Below are 26,161 nucleotides of genomic sequence, written 5' to 3'. Positions count from 1 at the left end.
TCTTCACCTACTTTATAGATCTATATCTTTTAACTTTAAATCTTGTTATTTTGTTATAAAGATTCAAACTTGTGTTTGTAATCTTCATGTAACTTAAAGATCCAAGCTTTATGCTTCAAGATCTTCAAGAACAACCAAGATGCAAGCTTTCTAGCTTGAATCTTCATATCTTTTGATGGATCTAAGTTTTCTAACTTATGATCTCATTATTTTGTTATAAAGATCAAAACTAGAGTTTATGGTCTTCATATAACTTAAAGATCTAAGCTTTATGCTTCAAGCTCTTCAAGAACACTAAAGGTTCAAGCTTTCTAGCTTTGTGACCTTATAATTTGTGTGAAAGGGATACAAGCTCTCTAGCTTAGGGTTCTATCAATTCATTTGACTTAGATTATGTTCATGCTTGCTTGATTGAAGTAAAGTTTGTAGCTTTAGTTGTAAATGTAACTTGTAATTGTGTTAAGACTAAGGATATGATGTTACCTTGGTTCATCATCCATCTAAGACTCTTAAATGAGTTATGTTCTTACTTGTCTTAACATATTGTGTGTTGATGGTAGAATCTTGGTCAAGGTGATGCTAACCCATCAACGAGTTGTACACTTGAAGCTACAAGCATCAAGGATGAGAACCGTGATGAGCATCAAGTACTAAGAACCCCACCAGAGCACCTTGCTTACTGTTTTCGGGATCTGATCAGACCACCTGCGCTACTGGAAAAGTTTTGATTTTCAGTTAGTTCGGTTCGAGTAGATGATTTTCCGTTTAGACCTCGTCTTAATCCGAGTTACGGTTTAGGATTTATGGCCTTCCGAAAGTCACTACACCCTATTAACGTTGTGCTGAAATTTCTGACCTACTCGTACTTAAACCATCACCACGGTCAAACGAAGACGAGTTTGGTTTTGGAAATTGGTCAGCAACTAGGGGACTCATATATGGAGCCATAGACACTGATTACGCGTCTTTTCGTTTTTTATAGAGGTCGTAGCAGCTGACCGAAGTCAGCCTATTGTTTCGATCCCTATTCTTGTCAAACTTACTTAGCTTTTATGATGATGAACGATGATGATGATGACACTTAAACTTATTTTATGCACTATTAAAACTTATGAGGATAATATACTGACCTAGTAACCTTTGACTTAGGTTGATGACCTTTCGGACCGACTTACTACTTGCATACTTTCATTATCGACTTTACCGCTCTTATCACTGTGAGTTATAGCATCCCTTTTTACTTTAACTATTTTGGGACTGAGAATACATGCGCTTTTTACGTTTTACATACTAGGCACGAGTACTTAAACTTTATATATGTGTGGGTTATACAACGGCATAAACTTTCCCCTTAGCTCGGTAACGTTTAGTCATTGGTTTTGAACCAGTGAACGCGAATCTTAGATATGGATCCATAGAGTTTGACATCCCCACTCGGGCTATTCGCGCTAGCATTTAATGGGTGTTTAATACTTCGTAAACATACGCACTCGCCAAGTGTACTTTTAGGGGGTTATAAACTTTAAGTTAGTTACCAAGTGACCACGGTTAAGCATATACTTTTCATACTGTTTTGGAACATTGAAATCTCGTGGCCTACCTTACATTACTGTTACAACTTAAACTATAGCTCACCGACATTATTGTTGATATTTTTAAGCATGTTTTCTCAGGTACTTAGAGGTTTGTTGCTTCCGTTGTTTAGACTTGCTGTCTTGGTGTTTAGACTTGCTGTTAAGGACCTGCTGTGCTAGAATTCCGCTGCATAATCTTAGAGATGTCTCAATCATGGAACTTTTTCTTTTGCATTCATAGTTTATGTTATTTTCAAATAATGACTTTGTAAAGACCTTTGTGTCACGTTATCTTTTGTAAACGCTATGTTTTTATGAATGTAAACTGGTTTTCAAACAGCATGTAGTACTTGACCGTGTAAAGATCCTGTTGTTGACAAATCGTACACGATGGTTTTGTACGGGGTGTCACATTTGGTATCAGAGCATTGGTTGTAGGGAATTAGGTTGCATTAGTAAGTCTAGACCGGACCGAGTAGGATTCACTAATAGGACTAATCTACAACTTGCTAGTTTATTGTTTCCGCGAAACTTACTGCATGCTGCTGCTTACTTTTACTGCTATATGACGTATACTGCTATTTGATTTTTACTACTGCATGACATTATCTGCTCTCGATTGCATGATACTTCTGTACGATTTGCTATTATTTCCATGCTAATTACTGCTATAGATGATCTAGACTGTCGTAGTTATTTTGCCTAATACGTGCTTGCTTTATGACTTACTGACATGGAAAAAGTCATTTTTCCCTGTTCAGATGTCGAATGTCCTTCCAAATATCATTTTGGAGAGCGACTCAGACTCACCCTCCACCTCGCCTGCCATTGTTGCCGATTCACAGATCCCGTCTTCGACACACTCCAGTGACTCTGGCGCTTCGTCCTCTAGAGCCAGTGGCCATGCACCCGATCCAGTGATCATCTCAGATGGACATGAGGATCTACCAGAGATTCCAGCTCCACTCATCCCAGGACCCTCAGAACCACAGCACCATTCCGGTGGTGTTGTGATTCCCGAGGAATACGGGGATGTTCCGTTCCGTAATGAGTATAACCATTGGTGTAGATGCCTTCCTGATGGACGTGTCATGCCGATTCCGCCTTTCAAATATCGGATTATGACTACCGGACGAGCAGAGCCACTTCCAGCTATTTTCGACGACTCATTATCCGACGACTCATCCTCTGATGACTCCAGTGACGAGGATTCCGACGAGGAACCTGAGGAGGCACCCGTTCAGCCACTCTCTACCTCGTCGAAGAAGCGGTATCGTTTTAATGGTACCGTTATTCCAGGGGTTAACGAAGGTAGGTCGTTCGTTAACGCACATGGACTGAGGACTAGGGTCACGGCCCGCAAGCGGGTTGTGCCGTATCCTGCCGATCCATTCGTGCGTAAGGCTTACCGTTGCACACCATCTACTTCTGGCGCTAGACCATCTGCACCACCTGCACCACCTGTACCGACTGCATCGCCTGACCCACCATCTCCCTCCGTCGAGGAACTGACGAGGGAAGTGGAGATCCTCCGTGCTCAGGTAACTGAGCTCGAGGACCAGATGTCCCACGTAATGGACATCCTTTACCCACCGTCACCATAGGGCATTGTAGTAGATTTCATTATGTAATCTCGTTTGTAGTTTCATGTTTTACTCATGTATTATACGAACTTATGCGGATGTATGCAACTTGTTATTAATGAATAGAACTTAGTGTTGTTTACTTTTTGTACGGTGTTCTAATTATGTTACTGTATGATGTTTCTGTGGTATCTGTATCTAGTGCATTACTTAGTTAACATGTGTTGCGCTGATTCCATGTTGGTTGCCATATACTATATTATTATTTATTAAATGATGGATTTTGACTTAAGTCAAAATTTCTGTTTAAAAGAGCAATGGCTAATGGAAGAGCAGCGCCCACAGCAGCACAAATTGAGGAAATGATTGCGGAAAGAGTAGCCGCAGCTATTGCAGAAATCAACCCACAAGCTCCACCAGTTAACCAGCCCATTCGTGACGGGTGTACATATAAGGAGTTTCAAAGCTGCAAGCCCCACAACTTTAGTGGTACTGAGGGGACGGTTAGATTGACTAGATGGTTTGAGAAACTAGAAGTTGTGTTCCGTGTAAGCAACTGCTCAGAGATGAACAAAACCAAGTATGCCTCCTGTACGCTGTCAAACGGCGCCCTAACCTGGTGGAGCACACTTGCTCAGGCCAAAGGCATTGACGGGGCTTATGCTACTCCTTGGGAAGAATTTAAGGGAGCCATGATCGAAGAGTAATGCCCCAGAACAGAGATACAGAAAATGGAGGCTGAGTTCTGGGAGTTGAAGGTTGTGGGAAACGATCTTGATGGTTACAACCGTAGGTATCTGGAATTAGCGCTGATGTGTCCCTTGATGGTTACCCTGGAGTTTAAGAGAATGGAACGATACTTATGGGGACTTCCCAAGTCCATTCAGGGAAATTTCACCTCTTCTAAGCCACCCAACGTCCCGAAAGTTATGCGCATGGCGCACACCCTGATGAACCAGATCACCCGCAAGGAACCTGAGAAAGCAAAATTAGAATCGGGGACTAGTCATGAGAAGCGTAAGTGGGATGGAAACAAGGGAAAGGTCTTTGATCAAAACCCATCTAAGAGGCATGAGGGTTTCAAGGGAAACAACGACTGGAGGAACCCCAACCTGACCCCAAGCTCGAACCCCAACTACAAGGGTACTCTACCGCAGTGCAAGAGGTGCTACAAGCACCACACTGGGTACTGTAATGTGGTCTGTGAAAAGTGCAAAAGGACCGGGCATATTGGAAAGGACTGCAAGATTCTCACCCCAACGGTGAAGACAAACCCTACTGGACCAAGGCAGTGCTATGAGTGCGGACAACAAGGCCACTTCAGGAATGAGTGTCCCAACAAGCGAAAGGACGGTAGGCCAGCGCGTGGAAGAGCTTTCAATGTAAACGCAAAGGATGCCCGTGAGAACCCCGAATTGGTTACAGGTATATTCACTATCAACAATCTATTAGCTTCTGTCCTATTTGATACTGATGCCGATAGGAGCTATGTTTGTAGACACTTTTTCTCTAAGATAGATTGGTCGTTAGTTCTTTTAAAGGAGAGTATGCTTGTTGAGGTAGCCAATGGAAAACCTGAGAAAGTTGACCAAATTGGCCGAGGAGCTATTATCAACATAGCTGGTGTGGATTTCGAGATTGACTTGATACCCATCAAATTGGGAAGTTTTGATGTGATTGTTGGTATGGACTGGTTGACCAAAGTAAGGGCCGACATTATCTGTGGAGATAAAGCTCTTCGTGTACCCCACAGAGATGGTGAGCCACTGATTATTTACGGAGAGAGATGTAGTTCGAAGCTGAACCTCATTAGTTGCATGAAAGCACAAAAGATCATGAAGAAAGGACGTCTTGCTGTTTTAGCACATGTGAAAGTGTTAGAAGCCGAGGTGAAGAGTGTGAATGATGTACGAATTGTGAACGAATTTCCTGATGTCTTTCCGGAAGAATTGCCTGGATTATCGCCACCGAGAGCAGTGAAGTTCCAGATCGATCTAGTGCCAGGAGCTGCACCCGTAGCTCGCGCACCTTATCGACTAGCACCTTCTGAACTGCAAGAGTTGCAGAGTCAACTGCAGGAATTGCTAGACCGTAGATTTATCCAACCGAGTTCATCGCCTTGGGGCGCACATGTTTTATTCGTGAAGAAGAAGGACGGATCTTGAAATGTCCCATTCTTATTGATTAAAAACGTTCCATATTAATTGATTTCGTTGCGAGGTTTTGACCTCTATATGAGACATTTTTCAAAGACTGCATTCATTTTTAAAACAAACCATAACCTTTATTTCATAAATAAAGGTTTAAAAAGCTTTACGTAGATTATCAAATAATGATAATCTAAAATATCCTGTTTACACAAGACCATTACATAATGGTTTACAATACAAATATGTTACATCGAAATCAGTTTCTTGAATGCAGTTTTTACACAAAATCATACAAACATGGACTCCAAATCTTGTCCTTATTTTAGTATGCAACAGTGGAAGCTCTTAGTATTCACCTGAGAATAAACATGCTTTAAACGTCAACAAAAATGTTGGTGAGTTATAGGTTTAACCTATATATATCAAATCGTAACAATTGACCACAAGATTTCATATTTCAATACACATCCCATACATAGAGATAAAAATCATTCATATGGTGAACACCTGGTAACCGACATTAACAAGATGCATATATAAGAATATCCCCATCATTCCGGGACACCCTTCGGATATGATATAAATTTCGAAGTACTAAAGCATCCGGTACTTTGGATGGGGTTTGTTAGGCCCAATAGATCTATTTTTAGGATTCGCGTCAATTAGGGTGTCTGTTCCCTAATTCTTAGATTACCAGACTTAATAAAAAGGGGCATATTCAATTTCGATAATTCAACCATAGAATGTAGTTTCACGTACTTGTGTCTATTTTGTAAATCATTTATAAAACCTGCATGTATTCTCATCCCAAAAATATTAGATTTTAAAAGTGGGACTATAACTCACTTTCACAGATTTTTACTTCGTCGGGAAGTAAGACTTGGTCGCGGGTTGATTCACGAACCTATAACAATATATACATATATATATATATATATATATATATATATATATATATATATATATATATATATATATATATATATATATATATATATATATATATCAAAGTATGTTCAAAATTTATTTACAACACTTTTAATATATTTTGATGTTTTAAGTTTATTAAGTCAGCTGTCCTCGTTAGTAACCTACAACTAGTTGTCCACAGTTAGATGTACAGAAATAAATCGATAAATATTATCTTGAATCAATCCACGACCCAGTGTATACGTATCTCAGTATTGATCACAACTCAAACTATATATATTTTGAAATCAACTTCAACCCTGTATAGCTAACTCCAACATTCACATATAGAGTGTCTATGGTTGTTCCGAAATATATATAGATGTGTCGACATGATAGGTCGAAACATTGTATACGTGTCTATGGTATCTCAAGATTACATAATATACAATACAAGTTGATTAAGTTATGGTTGGAATAGATTTGTTACCAATTTTCACGTAGCTAAAATGAGAAAAATTATCCAATCTTGTTTTACCCATAACTTCTTCATTTTAAATCCATTTTGAGTGAATCAAATTGATATGGTTTCATATTGAACTCTATTTTATGAATCTAAACAGAAAAAGTATAGGTTTATAGTCGGAAAAATAAGTTACAAGTCGTTTTTGTAAAGGTAGTCATTTCAGTCGAAAGAACGACGTCTAGATGACCATTTTAGAAAACATACTTCCACTTTGAGTTTAACCATAATTTTTGGATATAGTTTCATGTTCATAATAAAAATAATTTTCCCAGAATAACAACTTTTAAATCAAAATTTATCATAGTTTTTTAATTAACTAACCCAAAACAGCCCGCGGTGTTACTATGACGGCGTAAATCCGGTTTTACGGTGTTTTTCGTGTTTCCAGGTTTTAAATTACAAAGTTAGCATATCATATAGATATATAACATGTGTTTAGTTGATTTTAAAAGTCAAGTTAGAAGGATTAACTTTTATTTGCGAACAAGTTTAGAATTAACTAAACTATGTTCTCGTGATTACAAGTTTAAACCTTCGAATAAGATAGCTTTATATGTATGAATCGAATGATGTTATAAACATCATTACTACCTCAAGTTCCTTGGATAAACCTACTCGAAATAAGAAAAATAGATCTAGCTTCAAAGGATCCTTGGATGGCTTGAAAGTTCTTGAAGCAGAATCATGACACGAAAACAATTTCAAGTAAGATTTCCACTCGAAATAAGATTGTTATAGTTATAGAAATTGAATTAAAGTTTGAATATGATTATTACCTTGTATTCGAAAGATAACCTACTGTAAGTAACAAAGGTTTCTTGATCTTGGATGATTACTTGGAATGGATTTAGAAAACTTGGAAGTAAACTTACAATCTTGGAAGTATTCTTGATTTTATGAAACTAGAACTTTTGGAATTTATGAAGAACACTTAGAACTTGAAGATAGAACTTGAGAGAGATCAATTAGATGAAGAAAATTGAAGAATGAAAGTGTTTGTAGGTGTTTTTGGTCGTTGGTGTATGGATTAGATATAAAGGATATGTAATTTTGATTTCATGTAAATAAGTCATGAATGATTACTCATATTTTTGTAATTTTATGAGATATTTCATGCTAGTTGCCAAATGATGGTTCCCACATGTGTTAGGTGACTCACATGGTCTGCTAAGAGCTGATCATTGGAGTGTATATACCAATAGTACATACATCTAAAAGATGTGTATTGTACGAGTACGAATACGGGTGCATACGAGTAGAATTGTTGATGAAACTGAACGAGGATGTAATTGTAAGCATTTTTGTTAAGTAGAAGTATTTTGATAAGTGTCTTAAAGTCTTTCAAAAGTGTATGAATACATATTAAAACACTACATGTATATACATTTTAACTGAGTCGTTAAGTCATCGTTAGTCGTTACATGTAAACGTTGTTTTGAAACCTTTAGGTTAACGATCTTGTTGAATGTTGTTAACCCATTATTTATTATAACAAATGAGATGTTAAATTGTTATATTATCATGATATTATGATATATAATATATCTTAGTATGATATATATACAGGTAAATGTCGTTACAACGATAATCGTTACATATTTGTCTCGTTTCGAAATCATTAAGTTAGTAGTCTTATTTTTACATATGTATTTCATTGTTAATACACTTAATAATATATTTACTTATCATTTAACATAATTAACCAAGTGTATCAATATCTTAATATGATTCATATGTACCTAGTAAGACGTTGTTATAACGATAATCGTTATATATATCGTTTTCGAGTTTTTTAATTTAATTGTCTCATTTTTATGTATATAACTCATTGTTAAAATACCTAATGAGATACATACTTATATTAAAATCATGTTAACTATATATATAACCATATATATGTCATCGTATAGTTTTTACAAGTTTTAATGTCGTGAATCACCGGTCAACTTGGGTGGTCAATTGTCTATATGAAACCTATTTCAATTAATCAAGTCTTAACAAGTTTGATTGCTTAACATGTTGGAAACACTTAATCATGTAAATAACAATTTCATTTAATATATATATAAACATGGAAAAGTTCGGGTCACTACAGTACCTACCCGTTAAATAAATTTCGTCCCGAAATTTTAAGCAGTTGGAGGTGTTGACGTATCTTCTGAAAATAAATGCGGGTATTTCTTCTTCATCTGATCTTCATGCTCCCAGGTGAACTCGGGTCCTCTACGAGGATTCCATCGAACCTTAACAATCGGTATCTTGTTTTGTTTAAGTCTCTTAACCTCACGATCCATTATTTCGACGGGTTCTTCAATCAATTGAAGTTTTTCATTGATTTGGATTTCGTCCAACGGAATAGTGAGATCTTCTTTAGCAAAACATTTCTTCAAATTTGAGACGTGGAAAGTGTTATGTACAGCCGCGAGTTGTTGAGGTAGCTCCAGTTGGTAAGCTACTAGTCCGACACGATCTATAATCTTGAATGGTCCAATGTACCTTGGATTTAGTTTCCCCCGTTTACCAAATCGAACAACGCCTTTCCAAGGTGAAACCTTAAGCATGACCATTTCTCTAATTTCAAACTCTATATCTTTTCTTTTACTGTCCGCGTAGCTCTTTTGTCGACTCTGGGCGGTTTTCAATCTTTGTTGAATTTGGATGATTTTCTAGGTAGTTTCTTGTATTATCTCCGGACCCGTAATCTGTCTATCCCCCACTTCACTTCAATAAATCGGAGACCTGCACTTTCTACCATAAAGTGCTTCAAACGGCGCCATCTCAATGCTTGAATGGTAGCTGTTGTTGTAGAAAAATTCTGCTAACGGTAGATGTCGATCCCAACTGTTTCCGAAATCAATAACACAAGCTCGTAGCATGTCTTCAAGCGTTTGTATCGTCCTTTCGCTCTGCCCATCAGTTTGTGGATGATAGGCAGTACTCATGTCTAGACGAGTTCCTAATGCTTGCTGTAATGTCTGCCAGAATCTTGAAATAAATCTGCCATCCCTATCAGAGATAATAGAGATTGGTATTCCATGTCTGGAGATGACTTCCTTCAAATACAGTCGTGCTAACTTCTCCATCTTGTCATCTTCTCTTATTGGCAGGAAGTGTGCTGACTTGGTGAGACGATCAACTATTACCCAAATATTATCATAAGCACTTGCAGTCCTTGGCAATTTAGTAATGAAATCCATGGTAATGTTTTCCCATTTCTATTCCAGGATTTCAGGTTGTTGTAGTAGACCTGATGGTTTCTGATGTTCAGCTTTGACCTTAGAACACGTCAAACATTCTCCTACATATTTAGCAATATCAGCTTTCATACCTGGCCACCAAAAATGTTTCTTAAGATCCTTGTACATCTTCCCCGTTCCAGGATGTATTGAGTATCTGGTTTTATGAGCTTCTCTAAGTATCATTTCTCTCATATCTCCAAATTTTGGTACCCAAATTCTTTCAGCCCTATACCGGGTTCCGTCTTCCCGAATATTAATATGCTTCTCTGATCCTTTGGGTATTTCATCTGATAATGCTAAAAAAGAACATATATTTCATAGCATTATTCCTCAAGAAAGACAAGCTTTTAGTTGCAATTGTTCTATTTAAAAGTGATATTCGTTTAAATAATAAAAGGTGAAGACAAAAGACAGATTCGACGAATTGAAGACGCAAAGGTCCAAAAAGCTCAAAAGTACAAAATACAATCAAAGTGGTTCCAATTATTGATAAGAAACGTCTCGAAATTACAAGAGTACAAGATTCAAAATACAATCCGGAACCGGGACATGAGTAAACTCTCAACGCTCGACGCAACGGACTAAAAATTACGAGTCAACTATGCACATAAATATAATATAATATTTAAATAATTCTTAAAAGTATTTATATATTATATTTATATTAAAAATCCGTCGGCAAACAAAGAGCCAAAGCTGGGTGAGCTGTAATTTCAAACTCCGCGAGTTGCGGAGTTTGAAGGCAAAAAATTACGCGACTCGCGGAGTTCACCTGGACTCAAATTCCTATAAAAGCCAACGCAGTTCGACGAGTTTTAATATCATATAATCTATCTCTCTCTCAATATATACGTAATATATATATATATATATATATATATATATATATATATATATATATATATATATATATATATATATATATATTTTAATTTTAATTTTAATTTTAATTCTAATAATAAGGGTATGTTAGCGAATGTTGTAAGGGTGTAAGTCAAAATTATGTCCGTGTAACGCTACGCTATTTTTAATCATTGTAAGTTATGTTCAACCTTTTTACATTAATGTCTCGTAGCTAAGTTATTATTATGCTTATTTAATCCGAAGTAATCATGATGTTGGGCTAAAAATATTAAAATTGGGTAATTGGGCTTTGTACCATAATTAGGGTTTGGACAAAAGAACGACACTTGTGGAAATTAGACTATGGGCTATTAATGGGCTTTATATTTGTTTAACTAAATGATAGTTTGTTAATTTTAATATAAAGATTTACAATTGGACGTCCCTATAAATAACCATATACACTCAATCGGACACGATGGGCGGGGTATTTATATGTACGAATAATCGTTCATTTAACCGGACACGGGAATGGATTAATAGCCACTAGAATTATTAAAACGGGGGTGAAATTATATACAAGGACACTTGGCATAATTGTTAACAAAGTATTAAAACCTTGGGTTACACTCAGTCGACATCCTGGTGTAATTATTAAACAAAGTATTAAAATCTTGTTACAGTTTAAGTCCCCAATTAGTTGGAATATTTGACTTCGGGTATAAGGATAATTTGACGAGGACACTCGCACTTTATATTTATGACTGATGGACTGTTATGGACAAAAACCAGACGGACATATTAAATAATCCAGGACAAAGGACAATAAACCCATGGGCATAAAACTAAAATCAACACGTCAAACATCATGATTACGGAAGTTTAAATAAGCATAATTCTTTTATTTCATATTTAATTTCCTTTATTTTATATTTAATTGCACTTCTAATTATCGCATTTTTATTTATTGTTATTGTATTTAATTGCACTTTTAATTATCGTACTTTTTAATTATCGCAAGTTTATTTTATCGCACTTTTATTATTCGCAATTTCATTATCGTTATTTACTTTACGCTTTAAATTAAGTCTTTTATTTATTTAATATTTTACATTTGGTTTTAACTGCGACTAAAGTTTTAAAATCGACAAACCGGTCATTAAACGGTAAAAACCCCCTTTATAATAATAATATTACTTCTATATATATTTGTATTTTTATAAATTAAACTAATATAGCGTTAAGCTTTGATTAAAAGATTTTCCCTGTGGAACGAACCGGACTTACTAAAAACTACACTACTGTACGATTAGGTACACTGCCTATAAGTGTTGTAGCAAGGTTTAAGTATATCCATTCTCTAAATAAATAAATATCTTGTGTAAAATTGTATCGTATTTAATAGTATTTCCTTGTAAAATTTAATAGTATTTTATACCCCTTAGCTTTAACTATCAAGTATTTTTGGCGCTGCTGCCGGGGACAATCTAGCTTAAAAGCCGGAAGCGCAACGCTAATAAATATATAAAAAAAAATTATTTTTAGTTTATTTTTATAAAAAGACGCTTTTTTAAAAATACGTTTTAAATATTCGAAAACATAAAAAGAAAAACAAAAATATAATATTTTTAAGAGTTTGTTAAATATTTAAGTTTTATAAAGTTTCTTTATTTTTATTTTATAAAAATATAAGTTTTATTTAAATATTTTATTTTTATTTAAAACATAAAATCAAAAACCGAAAAAAAAATTTATATATAAATCTAGTTTTAAGATTTTTATTTATAAAATTGTAACATATTTTTATTTCTATTCTAGTTTTTAAAATATAAGTTTTATTTAAATTATATAAATATTTTAATTAAATTAAAAACAGAAAAATAAAAAAATATATATAAATAAAATTACGTTGAACCTGTCAAACGAAGCAACCTGATCTGAAATTTAAAACCCCGCGACTCGCGGAGTTTTCCAGCCTCGGGCACCGCAAGTCGCGGAGCAGCCCTGACACGGGTACACAGGAACCCTAACAGCATTAATTACGGGATAATTATTATTATTATTAATCCTAAACCCTAATTAGGGTATTTTTATTATAATATTTAGTTTTAATTAGTTTATTTTGTTTTATTTAATTTTATTTAGTTCAATTAAATTATAAAATTAATAATTTTATAAAATAAATAATATAAAAATAATATTTTTATAAAAATTGTACTTTTTACAACTTTTAGTATATTTTTATATTTTGTCCTTTTTTAATTGTTTTAGCGTAATATTTGTGTTTTTCGCTAGTTTTTAGTTTTAAACTTAATTTTTGCCATAGTTATTTTTATTTATAGATTTTTAGGCTTTGTCGTAAAATCCCTTAAGTGCTTTTTCTTTAGACTAAGATCTAGGTGCTTTAGAATTTTGCAACGCCTTTTTAAATTTTAGTTCTTTTTTTTTAAGTTATTGTCATTTGGGATATAGTTTTACTTGTAAGCTTTAATATTTTTAGACACTTTTTACCTATGTATCAATTATCATTCCAATTAGTAATCTCAATTTGCGATTATAATTTTAAGTTAGTGATAGTAATAAGGTTGGGTTAGTCGAGTATTTTTAAGTTCTATAAGTCATTTCTTTTTATTTCTTATTTTCCGACGCCTTTTATTTTTCAACCCTTTTCTTTTTCTTTTTCGACGCACTCTTTTTCTTTCTTATTTCTCGCTATTCTAGTTTTAGGACATAGATTTTTTTTTCTACTTCTTATCTAAATTTCTTAAAATTACGAAAATTTATTTTAAGTGGTTAAATTGATAGACTTCAAAATTTTATGGTTCGTAGTAATAGTTGGATTTGTACGTGGACCGGGTTATTGGAGCCAAACAGTCCTCAATTATATTGAGACCAAATGAATCCTGCCCCTCTGCTGCATCTTTTGGCTATTCGAAACGTGGGCAAAATCAGAAAAGTCTATTAATTGGATAACTTATATAATTTTTCTTTCCTTTTTAAAAACTAATAGGATATTCAGTGAATGCACCGAGCAAGACGTTCACCACCTTTTGTACGTTCACCACTTGTAACTAGATCAAGACATTTAGCAAATATTACCGCCGTTGATTTTTCTTTAGAATCGTCATCCAGTCGACCAAGTACTCCAATTCAAATTTCCGATAATCCATTTTTTTAACCCGACCTCACAATTGAGAATCCGGAGAATATTCAGGGACGATTCATAGATCCTGAACCATTAAATTTTCCTTCGGAACCACCAATCATTCAAACAAAGATTGTTGAGGAACGAACCATTAAATCAGAATCCTCTAGTGATTCCGATTCAACAAATTCAATTATGGAGAATCTAGAACCTTTAAGTATGGAAGACCGAATGAGAGCTAAACGTACTGGCCAAGGTCACGCAATTACTCATCCAGACATTAATGCGCCAGATTATGAAATCAAAGGACAAATTCTACACATGGTGACTAATCAATGCCAATTTAGTGGTGCGCCCAAGGAAGATCCAAATGAACATCTTCGTACCTTTAATAGGATCTGCACTCTATTTAAAATAAGAGAAGTTGAGAATGAACAGATATATCTCATGTTATTTCCCTGGACTTTAAAGGGAGAAGCCAAAGATTGGTTGGAATCGTTACCTGAAGGGGCGATTGAAACATGGGACGTTTTAGTTGAAAAATTTATTAAACAATTCTTTCCGGCATCTAAAGCCGTAAGACTTCAAGGAGAAATTGTTACGTTCACACAGAAACCGAATGAAACTCTATATGAGGCGTGGACAAGATTTGGAAAGTTATTAAGAGGATGTCCGCAACATGGTTTAGACACCTGTCAAATAGTACAAATATTCTACCAAGGATGCGACATCACTACAAGAAAAGACATCGATATAGCAGCTGGTGGTTCTATTATGAAGAAAACTGAAACTGATGCTTATAAAATTATTGATAACACTGCTTCCCACTCACATGAGTGGCACCAAGAAAAAGATATCGTTAGATCATCTAAAGCAGCTAGAGCCGATTCTAGCCATGACTTAGATTCCATTTCCGCAAAGATAGATGCTGTGGAGAGACGAATGGAAAAGATGACTAAAGATATCCACTCAATACGAATTAGTTGTGAGCAGTGTGGAGGACCACATTTGACAAAAGATTGTCTCAGTATTGAATTAACAATGGAACAAAGAGAGAATATTTCATACATAAACAAAAGGCCTGGAAATAATTATCAGAATAATTATCAACCGCCAAGACCGATCTACAATCAAAACCAGAATTATAATCGAAATATTCCATACAACAACCAACAAGGTCCTAGCAATCAACAAGTATCTAACAATACTTACAACCAGCAAAGACCTAATTTTCAAAACAAACCACCACAAATCGATGATAAAAAGCCGAATTTAGAAGATATGATGACGAAGCTAGTTGAAACTCAAACGCAGTTTTTCACATCTCAAAAACAAACTAATGAACAAAATGCTCAAGCATTTAGAAATCAACAAGCTTCTATTCAAAACTTGGAACAAGAAGTAAGTAACCTAGCAAGGTTAATAGGTGAAAGAAAATCGGGAAGTTTACCTAGTGATACAAATGCAAACCCCCGGAATGAAACAGCTAAAGCCATTACCACAAGAAGTGGTACAACACTTAAATCACCTGAAATACCTGTAACTTCTGATGAAGCTATTCCTACTTCACAAGAACCACAACCTGGTCAAGATAAGGAAAAAGAACCGGTAGTTGAAAAGGTTAATGAAGATAACACAGTTAAGGCTAAACCTTATGTTAAACCATACCAACCACCACTTCCTTACCCGAGTAAAATCCGAAAAGAAAGACTTGAAGCCGAGCAATCCAAATTCTTGGATATGTTTAAACAAATAAATGTCAATCTTCCTTTCATTGATGTGATTTCAGGAATGCCTAGATATGCTAAATTCTTGAAAGATCTAATCACAAATAGAAGAGAAAATGGAAGAACTCTCAGCTGTTACTATGAACGCTAATTGTTCAGTAGTGCTGTTGAATAAGATACCAGAAAAATTATCTGATCCAGAAAGTTTCACAATTCCATGTTTTCTGGGTAGTCTTAGTTCAATAGAAGCATTGGCAGACTTAGGTGCTAGTATAAATTTAATGCCGTATTCACTATACGCTAAACTAGACCTTGGAGAATTGAAACCAACAAGAATAAGCATACAACTAGCCGATCGATCAATAAAATATCCTAGAGGGATAATGGAGAACATGCTAGTTAAAGTTGGTACTTTAGTATTTCCAGTAGATTTTGTTGTTCTGGACATGGAAGAAGATTCTCAAGTTCCTCTCATATTAGGAAGACCATTCTTAAACACGGCTAAAGCAATGATAGACATGTTTGGTAAGAAATTGACCCTAAGTATAGAGGACGAGAGTGTTACCTTTTCAGTTGATAGAGCAATGCAACAACCGCAATCTGCAGATGATACATGCTATTATATTCAAACTATAGACTCACATGCAGAATTGTTAGAAGAATTTCCAGAATTACAAGGAACAGAAGAATGTTCTTTATGAGAAGGTAATGAACCAATTGATGAAGCTGAAATGTTAGCTACACTAATAGCTAATGGATATGAACCAACAACAGAAGAAATTCAAATGCTAAAAGAAGAAGACAGATATCGATATAAATCATCGATCGAAGAACCACCGACATTAGAATTAAAGCCACTTCCAAACCATTTGGAATACGCTTATTTGCATGGTGAATCTGAATTACCTGTAATAATATCGTCTTCTCTTACTGAAAATGAGAAATCACAACTCATTTCTGTGTTGAAAGCTCATAAACCAGCCATTGCGTGGAAGATTCATGATATTAAAGGAATAAGTCCTTCGTATTGCACACATAAAATCCTTATGGAAGAAGGTCATAAAACGTATGTGCAACGCCAACGAAGACTAAATCCTAATTTGCAAGATGTAGTTAAAAAAGAAATTATTAAACTGCTAGACGCAGGTCTAATTTATCCAATCTCTGATAGTCCATGGGTAAGCCCAGTTCAATGCGTGCCTAAGAAGGGTGGCATGACTGTCATTACAAATGAAAAAAATGAGCTTATTCATACTAGGACTGTAACAGGATGGCGTGTATGTATTGATTATAGAAAATTAAATGACGCCACCAGAAAAGATCACTTTCCCTTACCTTTTATTGATCAAATGTTGGAAAGATTAGCCGGAAATAGTTACTATTGTTTTCTTGATGGATTTTCCGGATATTTTCAAATTCCAATAGCACCCGAAGATCAAGAGAAAACCACATTCACGTGCCCTTATGGTACTTTTGCTTACAAACGCATGCCATTTGGACTTTGCAACGCCCCTGCAACCTTTCAAAGGTGTATGATGGCGATTTTTCACGACATGATAGAAGAATGCATGGAAGTTTTCATGGATGACTTTTCAGTCTTCGGTGATACATTTGAATCATGTCTAGCTAATCTTGAACGAATGCTGATTAGATGCGAACAATCAAATCTAGTACTTAATTGGGAGAAATGCCATTTCATGGTTAAAGAAGGCATCGTTCTTGGACATAAAATTTCAAAAGAAGGAATTGAAGTGGATAGAGCTAAAGTAGATGTAATTGCTAAACTTCCACATCCCACCAATGTTAGAGGAGTTAGGAGTTTTCTAGGGCAAGCCGGTTTTTACCGATGTTTCATAAAAGATTTTTCTAAAATTGCCACTCCTATGAATAAACTCCTAGAAAAGGATGCTCCATTCATTTTTCAGATGAATGTATCAAATCTTTTAATATTCTTAAAGAGAAACTTGCTAATGCACCGATCATGATAACACCAAATTGGAATCTACCGTTTGAATAAATATGCGATGCAAGTGATTTTGCAATGGGAGCCGTTTTAGGACAAAGGATTGAAAAACGATTTCAACCTATATATTATGCTAGTAAGACATTACAAGGAGCACAAACGAATTACACAACTACTGAAAAAGAACTCCTTGCTATTGTCTTTGCTTTTGACAAATTTCGATCATACCTCGTTCTAGCAAAAACGGTGGTCTATACCGACCATTCTGCTCTCAGATACCTATTTTCGAAACAAGATGCCAAACCAAGATTAATCCGTTGGATCTTACTCTTACAAGAATTTGATATTGAAATCCGAGATAAAAGAGGAGCAGAAAATCTCGCCGCTGATCATCTTTCTCGTCTTGAAAATCCCGAATTAGAAGTTCTAAATGAATCGGCCATACAAGACAACTTTCCTGATGAATATCTATTGAAGATAGATTATAATGAAATTCCATGGTTTGCAGACTATGCAAACTATTTAGTATGTGGATTCCTTGAAAAAGGATTATCGTACCAAAAACAAAATAAATTCTTCAGTGATATAAAACACTATTTCTGGGAAGATCTACATCTATTTAAAAGTTGTCCAGATAGAATAATACGCCGATGTGTATTCGGAGATGAAGCTAGTAAAATTTTAAACCATTGTTACACAGGACCAACAGGAGGGCATTATGGGCCTCAACTAACAGCAAGAAAAGTTTATGATGCTGGATTCTATTGGCCTACAATTTACAAAGACGCACACCTTCTTTGCAAATCCTGTGATGCTTGTCAAAGGGCCGAAAAAATAAGTCAACGTGATGAAATACCACAAAATGTCATCCAAGTATGTGAAGTATTTGACATTTGGGGTATTGACTTTATGGGTCCATTTTCAAAATCTCATAATAATCTCTATATTCTCGTAGCCATTGATTATGTATCCAAATGGGCGGAAGCATAAGCTCTCCCAACTAACGATGCACGAGTTGTAGTCAACTTTTTAAAACGTCTTTTTGCAAGGTTTGGAACGCCGAAAGCTTTAATAAGTGATCGGGGTACTCATTTCTGTAATAATCAACTTGAGAAAGTTCTTAAAAGATATAGAGTAACTCATAAAATCTCCACCGCATATCATCCACAAACAAGTGGACAAGTTGAAAATACCAACCGAGCTTTAAAACGTATTCTAGAGAAAACCGTAGGATCAAATCCGAAGGAATGGTCCATTAAATTGGAGGATGCACTCTGGGCTTTTAGAACAGCCTACAAAACTCCAATTGGAACCACAACTTTTAAACTTATTTATGGAAAAGCATGTCATCTTCCTGTAAAAATTGAACACAAAGCATTTTGGGCTTTGAAGACATGTAATCTCGACTTACATGAAGTTGGACGTCTACGATTAAGTCAACTAAACGAATTAGAAGAATTAAGACATGAAGCATACGAAAATTCGTTAATCTATAAGGAAAGAACGAAGAAATGGCATGATAAAAGAATCAGAAGTTCAAAAGAATTTAAAGAAGGAGACAAAGTTCTTCTTTTCAATTCACGATTCAAGCTATTTCCTGGAAAATTGAAATCAAGATGGTCTGGACCATTCATAGTCAAAAGAGTTTTCCCATACGGAACGATAGAATTAATAAATTCAAATGGGATTGAATTTAAGGTTAATGGTCACAGAGTTAAACATTGCATAGATAGTTCGATGGAAGTTGACAACGAAGTTAATCACAATTTCGATAACACAGCTAACTAAGTGTGGGGAGAATCAAGTCTTTAAAGGATAATATGTATTTCTGTTAGAGTTAGATTTTCGGTTTTCATGTAGTTCTCGAAAATGGAACCCGAATGGTCTTTCCCTAGCAGACCCTAAAGAACTAGTCTTCTCCCCCCATTCTGAATTTTTATTTTTTTTAGGTTTTTACGAAATGAAGACTTCCTGCGAACTAAACCATGGTCTAATGCTACACGCTTTGATCACTAAACGTAATAATGACACACTTCCGAGTGAAATAGTATCAGTAATCAGAGAAAGATTGGACGGAGTAAGAAAAGAATCCATATGCGAAGATAATAAGTTACAATTTGGTAAAGGAAAATCAAAATCTGCAGCGAAAAGAAGAGCACGACACCTAGAAAGATGTCACAAATGCGGAAAATGGTCACATGGAGGTAAATGTTCAAATAATCAAACCTATTCAAACACCGAATTTGTTACTTTATGCAGAGACGGACCGTTCATATGTTTAGAAGAAAAAACACTGAATGCTCGAGGTTACGCCTATGTAGCCATGGAAAACCAATTAAATCGACTATCTTATGAATGGGATAGATCATATAACTAAGAATACTATCTCACAGGTAAGTCTGTACAGTTTTTATTTTTTTATTTTTATTTTTAACCTTTTGATAATAAACGCTAATTTTTTCGCTATAAAGTATTAAATTGGTATTGAATAAAATTAGGTTTGGCGACCGAAATTATTGATATCATTCAAAAATTTATTACATCACTGCGAAATTTAACGTTTATTCTTAAGGTATAAATATCTTTAATCAATCAACCCAAAATATTTCAAAAATTCGTCATGAGTTAAATTAGGTCATGGAACCGAAATTACTTTATCGAAAAGAGGGGCGTATATTTTTGATAATATTTGATTGATTAAAGGGGGATAAAAGCCAAAAAGATTTTTAATTTTACCATGTTTTAAAAAATTAATATATAAAAATTAAAATAATATTGTAAACTTTTTAAAATTAATATATTTAAAATTGTAAATATTTAAAAAATTAATCTTTTTAATATAAGTTTGTATGTTTAAAAACAAAAATATAATATAAGTTTGGTGTGAATTTTTAATTTTTATTATATGAATTCTTAATTTTATACATTTTAAATTTAAGTTTGGTGTGAATTTAAAAACAAAAATTTACTTTATTTCGCTAAGTTAAAAATATGATTTTTAAAATTCGTCGTGAGTTGAAGACTAGGTCTTTGAACCGAAATTGCTTTACCCGAGGGGGGATGAGAACTTTTATTATCATTATTTTTAAACTTATTGAATTAAAGTATGCCAAAAACATAAAATAAAAAAAATAAAAAAAAAACCCAAAAATCTTAGCTTTTAAAACAATCGCTACAAAAAGACAAATTTTAAAATTTTGTCGACGGACGGACTAGGACATCGATCCGAAACGACCTCGTCCTAAAACAAAGGAAAACAAAATTTTAAATTTATTTTATATTTGTTTTATAAGTTAAGGCTTATATATATATATATAAAAAAATAAAAATCAAACACCGCGACTCGCGGTATTTGAAACTGCCAAACGCCGCGACTCGCGGAGAGACCAAAATACAGAAAAAAATAAAATCGCTGGAACTGATCAGTCCACACACCACACACAAAAACTGCGAACAAAACACCCGAAAAACACACACTAAAACCTCCAAAAATCGAAATTTTTCACCGTTTTTCATCAAATCTTTTACTAAAATCATGTTGAGAAGGATGCTATCAAGGAATTACTCAAGAAAAACGGTAAATTTCTACACCTAAACACCATTTAATCCGAAAATTGGTGTTCTTGAGCAATTTTTTCCCCAATTCGATTTTGATACTTTTTAGTGTAATTATGCTTAAATTGCTTATGTATTATGCTTGTATAACCTAGATTGATGCTATTTAACATGATTAGATGCCTTAAACTTCAAATTTTGAGTAATCTAGGGTTTGTGTTCTTGAGCAAATTTGGGGCTTTTGATATAAACAGGTTATGGCCGATTTTTGTCATGAATTGTTGCTAAATTAAGTAGTGTAACATGTTTAGGTAGTTAAATGATCCAAACTTTGAGCCTAAGCATGATTTTGAGAATTAAAGTGGACTTTTTCAAGTCTAAAATTCATGAACTTTATTTTTGAGAGATAATGCCATTTGAAACTTGTTTAATTGCTAGTAATGATTATTTTGACATGTTATTTGAGTTGAATGCTTATGAACTTGGTGAACATTTTCGTATATGCTTATTTGAAAAAGTGTAGATTTGATAAAAATATGAAAATGAGCTTATGTTTGATATAAATTGAACATGTCATTGTAATTATTTTGATTGATGATTTTGCTGACACTAATGCATATTTGGATGCAAAAAAATTGTGTTTGATGTGTTTTGCAGACTGAAAGGGGTGAATCTTCATCCCAAGCTCGCAATGCTCCTGCTGAGAATACGGAACAACAGGAGGTGGATAACTACTACAAACAAGATATACCTCATCCAGTCATGACATTTTCAGATATGCACTTGGAAGATTTGCACCCGAACTTGAGATTTGACAGACGTTGGATAGATTATCCAAAATACCAAAGGGGTTTGCATACTCTTCATTCTAAAGCTGTTGAAGTACCTAGGGTAATAGAATGGGCACCGTTAGAAGCTGTAGAATTAGCCGGGCCAATTAGGGAATTACTTACACAGAGGTATGGTAATTCTACTTTTAACGATTGGGTACGTTTATTCAACATGCGTAGACCTGTATATAAAGTATGGTGTGAAGAATTATTGTGTAGTATAGAAATAAATGATCGGGTAGTTAGTTTAACCGATCGATCTTTTATTAGATTTTTGTTAGGAGGTTCGATGCGCCACATGTCTTTACTAGACATGGCTCAGGCTTTACGTATATATACGCCTGAGGAGTTAGCATCTGCCGATTGTAGAGGGTTGATACTAAATGGTAGAAAGATAGACGAAAATTTTGATACGCATGGTGTATGGATTCAAATGACTAGCCATCACCGATTTAAAGGGGGAAATTACTCTTATTTGGATATAGATAGAGCAGAGTTAAGAGTAATTCATAGGTTTTTAGCCTATTCGATTACACAACGAGGTAAGAATAAGGAAAAGGTAAATGAACAGGATTTGTTTTACCACATGTGTATTCGAGACCCACAAAGCGCTGTAAGTATACCTTATTGTGTGGGTTATTATTTATCAGCTATGGTTAGGGGGATGAGACCGCATAGCATAATAGGAGGTGGTATATTTATTACTTTGATTGCTGAATATCTCGGTGTAGATATAAGTCGGTGGGATTATTAGTCGAAGAACCAGAACCCCGCGATACAATAGGTTTAAATGTATACCATGGTGCGAAGGTTTTGAAGAGGCGAAATAACGTCGCAGTACAATACCATGGTAGACATCCACAGGTTGAGAGAAACCAACAGCCAGGTAATGTGGGAGGAAGAAATGAAATGACAGAAATGCAAAGGTTTATAGCTTCACAAGAGTATTAAAATGCTAGACATCGAGCATTTGAAGATTGGAAAGTTCATCAAAACCAAATCATAGCTCATTGCCAACATGTAGGTAGAAACTATATTCCTACTCCATCGCCCGTATTTCCTCCCTGGTCTATAGAGATCCGACCACCGTATCCTACGTATAACCCAGCCGAAGCATTTTATAACACATATGGTTATGCATGGAACCCCTACTGGTATCAGTATCATCCCTAGTCTACTTAGTTTTATTTATTTTATAATTTGTAATGTTGATACATTTAATACTTATGTTGGAATTGTATTAGTTTTTATAATTTACAAATTTTTATTTTTAGATTTTAATAATGTTTGAATGTGGGGTAATATACCAAACTTCAAAAATATGTATATATGTTTGCAGTTTATCTTATGTACACAACAGGGTAAAACAACGCATTTTCAAAGACTGCATTAAGTTCAGCAAAAGCAACTAATTTTGACGACAAGATGCAAAATAAATGTGATACAACAACAAGACAGAATGAACAAATGATATGCACCATTTATCATTCAGCAAACAAACGCCAATATGTTTGAAAACTTTGGTAAAATTTAATCATTTTCACACAAATCACCCTCAATAATTTAAATTGTTACAGATTTCTTGCAAATGAGGGCATTGCAAGATCTTAAGTGTGGGAAGGGGTTAAATTCTTTCGGATTTTAAAATTTTTACTTTATACACTTGGTTACCATTAGAAATACTAGTAAAGTAGTAGTTGTATTAGAATCTAGTGCTCTCTGATAATAAAGAACAGCCCTAGTCTTATATACTGACTACCCAATTCTAGTAAAATTTTTCAAAATTTTCAATTAAATGAACTCAAAATCATGTTTATACATATTTATGAACGATAAAACTAGGTTTTAACACCGAAATTATTGTTACCTCGGAAAGGACATAAATTGAGAAACAAACCAAAATGTTAAAATTCATTTAAAATGGAATATAGGACAATAAAAATGAAAATAAAAGCCAAGTGTGGGAAAATTTACCAAGATATTTTAAACATATGTCACATATTTCTGTAACAAATAACTGAAAATACTTTTGCTTTGGACTAAACTAAACTGTTTTACCCGATGAAAGAAAAGAAGAGATGGATCTACACGATGAATCAATTCCATCATTAAAAGGAAGTAAAGTCTTCCGAAAAAGAAACGCGCTTCTTGATTTAGGTCAGGAAGTTATCGTCCAGACCAGCTGTAGGTTGACGAAAAATCTAGAAAAGTCATCACTAAAATCAGCAGGAAATCCACGGACCTCAGCATAAAACAGGGTCGCCAAGTGGTCAGATTTATCCTAACCATGAGAAGGATTTATCTCGTAAAATGGGGGGCACCGTGCAAATTAGCTGGATAAGACTAATGAATCAGATCCCCAGAAAGGATAATCTCCTTAAAGATTAAAAATCAGCTTTTAAGACTGATATTACTCAATCCTAGAGATTGACCTTAAAGATTGAGAATTACAAACTCAAAGAATTCAATGATATCTAAACTCGAGCTTGAACGAGAAAATATTTTGATCAAAATTACAAACCGATTTGTTTTCTGAAAACCCATTTTCAATGCGTTCATTACCATTGAACGTAAAATCCTAGGAATTCATCTGGAATTCATTAGGTCACCTGAACCAAATCGGGTGTCAACCGTAAGAACGGTGGTTGCATAGCATGGTCAAAGACAGGACCTTGTGCCAGACCGAAAAATCATAAGGGTGAGCTTTACTATTGCTCCTACCAAGGATAGTAATTGCGTTCGACACGTTATAGACCATAATTAAAAGCATGCAGGGGACATTGCCTTAACAGTTGTTTGTTCAACGCTTTCCTTTACAACCGGACGGTAGTTTACCGAAAGGTAATATACAGAGCAAGTATACTGGACGTGTTGCTTTCCTAATATAAGGTTAGCAAGTGGGTGACACAAAACCGCAAGTTTTGAGCTAAAATTTTCAAATCTGAAACCCACCAAACCCACAAAAATATTTTGCAAACACCGGTGAAGGGTTATTCCGGAAAACTTATCTAGGGTAAAAGCTAGATTAAAATTTTCAAAAGATCAAATGTTTTCATAAAGATCCAATTTCCTTAATGGATCTAAATTTTATAGTCATGTGGGACTGTAAACCATATCGTTACTACCATTGTTTATACCGCCGTATAGAAATCACTGATGTACAAAGTGTGAAGAATAAAGAAGTGATTCTAGTATTTCAAGACTATATTGCTTGAGGACAAGCAACGCTCAAGTGTGGGAATATTTGATAATGCTAAAAACGAACATATATTTCATAGCATTATTCCTCAAGAAAGACAAGCTTTTAGTTGCAATTGTTCTATTTAAAAGTGATATTCGTTTAAATAATAAAAGGTGAGGACAAAAGATAGATTCGACGAATTGAAGACGCAAAGGTCCAAAAAGCTCAAAAGTACAAAATACAATCAAAGTGGTTCCAATTATTGATAAGAAACGTCTCGAAATTACAAGAGTACAAGATTCAAAACGCAAAGTACAAGATATTAAATTGTACGCAAGGACGTTCGAAAATCCGGAACCGGGACATGAGTAAACTCTCAACGCTCGACGCAACGGACTAAAAATTACGAGTCAACTATGCACATAAATATAATATAATATTTAAATAATTTTTAAAATTATTTACATATTATATTTATATTAAAAATCCGTCGGCAAACAAAGAGCCAAAGCTGGGTGAGCTGTAATTTCAAACTCCGCGAGTTGCGGAGTTTGAAGGCAAAAAATTACACGACTCGCGAAGTTCACCTGGACTCAAATTCCTATAAAAGCCAACGCAGTTCGACGAGTTTTAATATCATATAATCTATCTCTCTCTCAATATATACGTAATATATATATATATATATATATTTATATTTTAATTTTAATTTTAATTTTAATTCTAATAATAAGGGTATGTTAGCGAATGTTGTAAGGGTGTAAGTCAAAATTCTGTCCGTGTAACGCTACGCTATTTTTAATCATTGTAAGTTATGTTCAACCTTTTTACATTAATGTCTCGTAGCTAAGTTATTATTATGCTTATTTAATCCAAAGTAATCATGATGTTGGGCTAAAAATATTAAAATTGGGTAATTGGGCTTTGTACCATAAT

Source organism: Rutidosis leptorrhynchoides, chromosome 4 (genome assembly GCF_046630445.1).
Source record: "Rutidosis leptorrhynchoides isolate AG116_Rl617_1_P2 chromosome 4, CSIRO_AGI_Rlap_v1, whole genome shotgun sequence".
NCBI lineage: Eukaryota > Viridiplantae > Streptophyta > Magnoliopsida > Asterales > Asteraceae > Rutidosis > Rutidosis leptorrhynchoides.
This window is presented reverse-complemented; position numbering follows the sequence as displayed.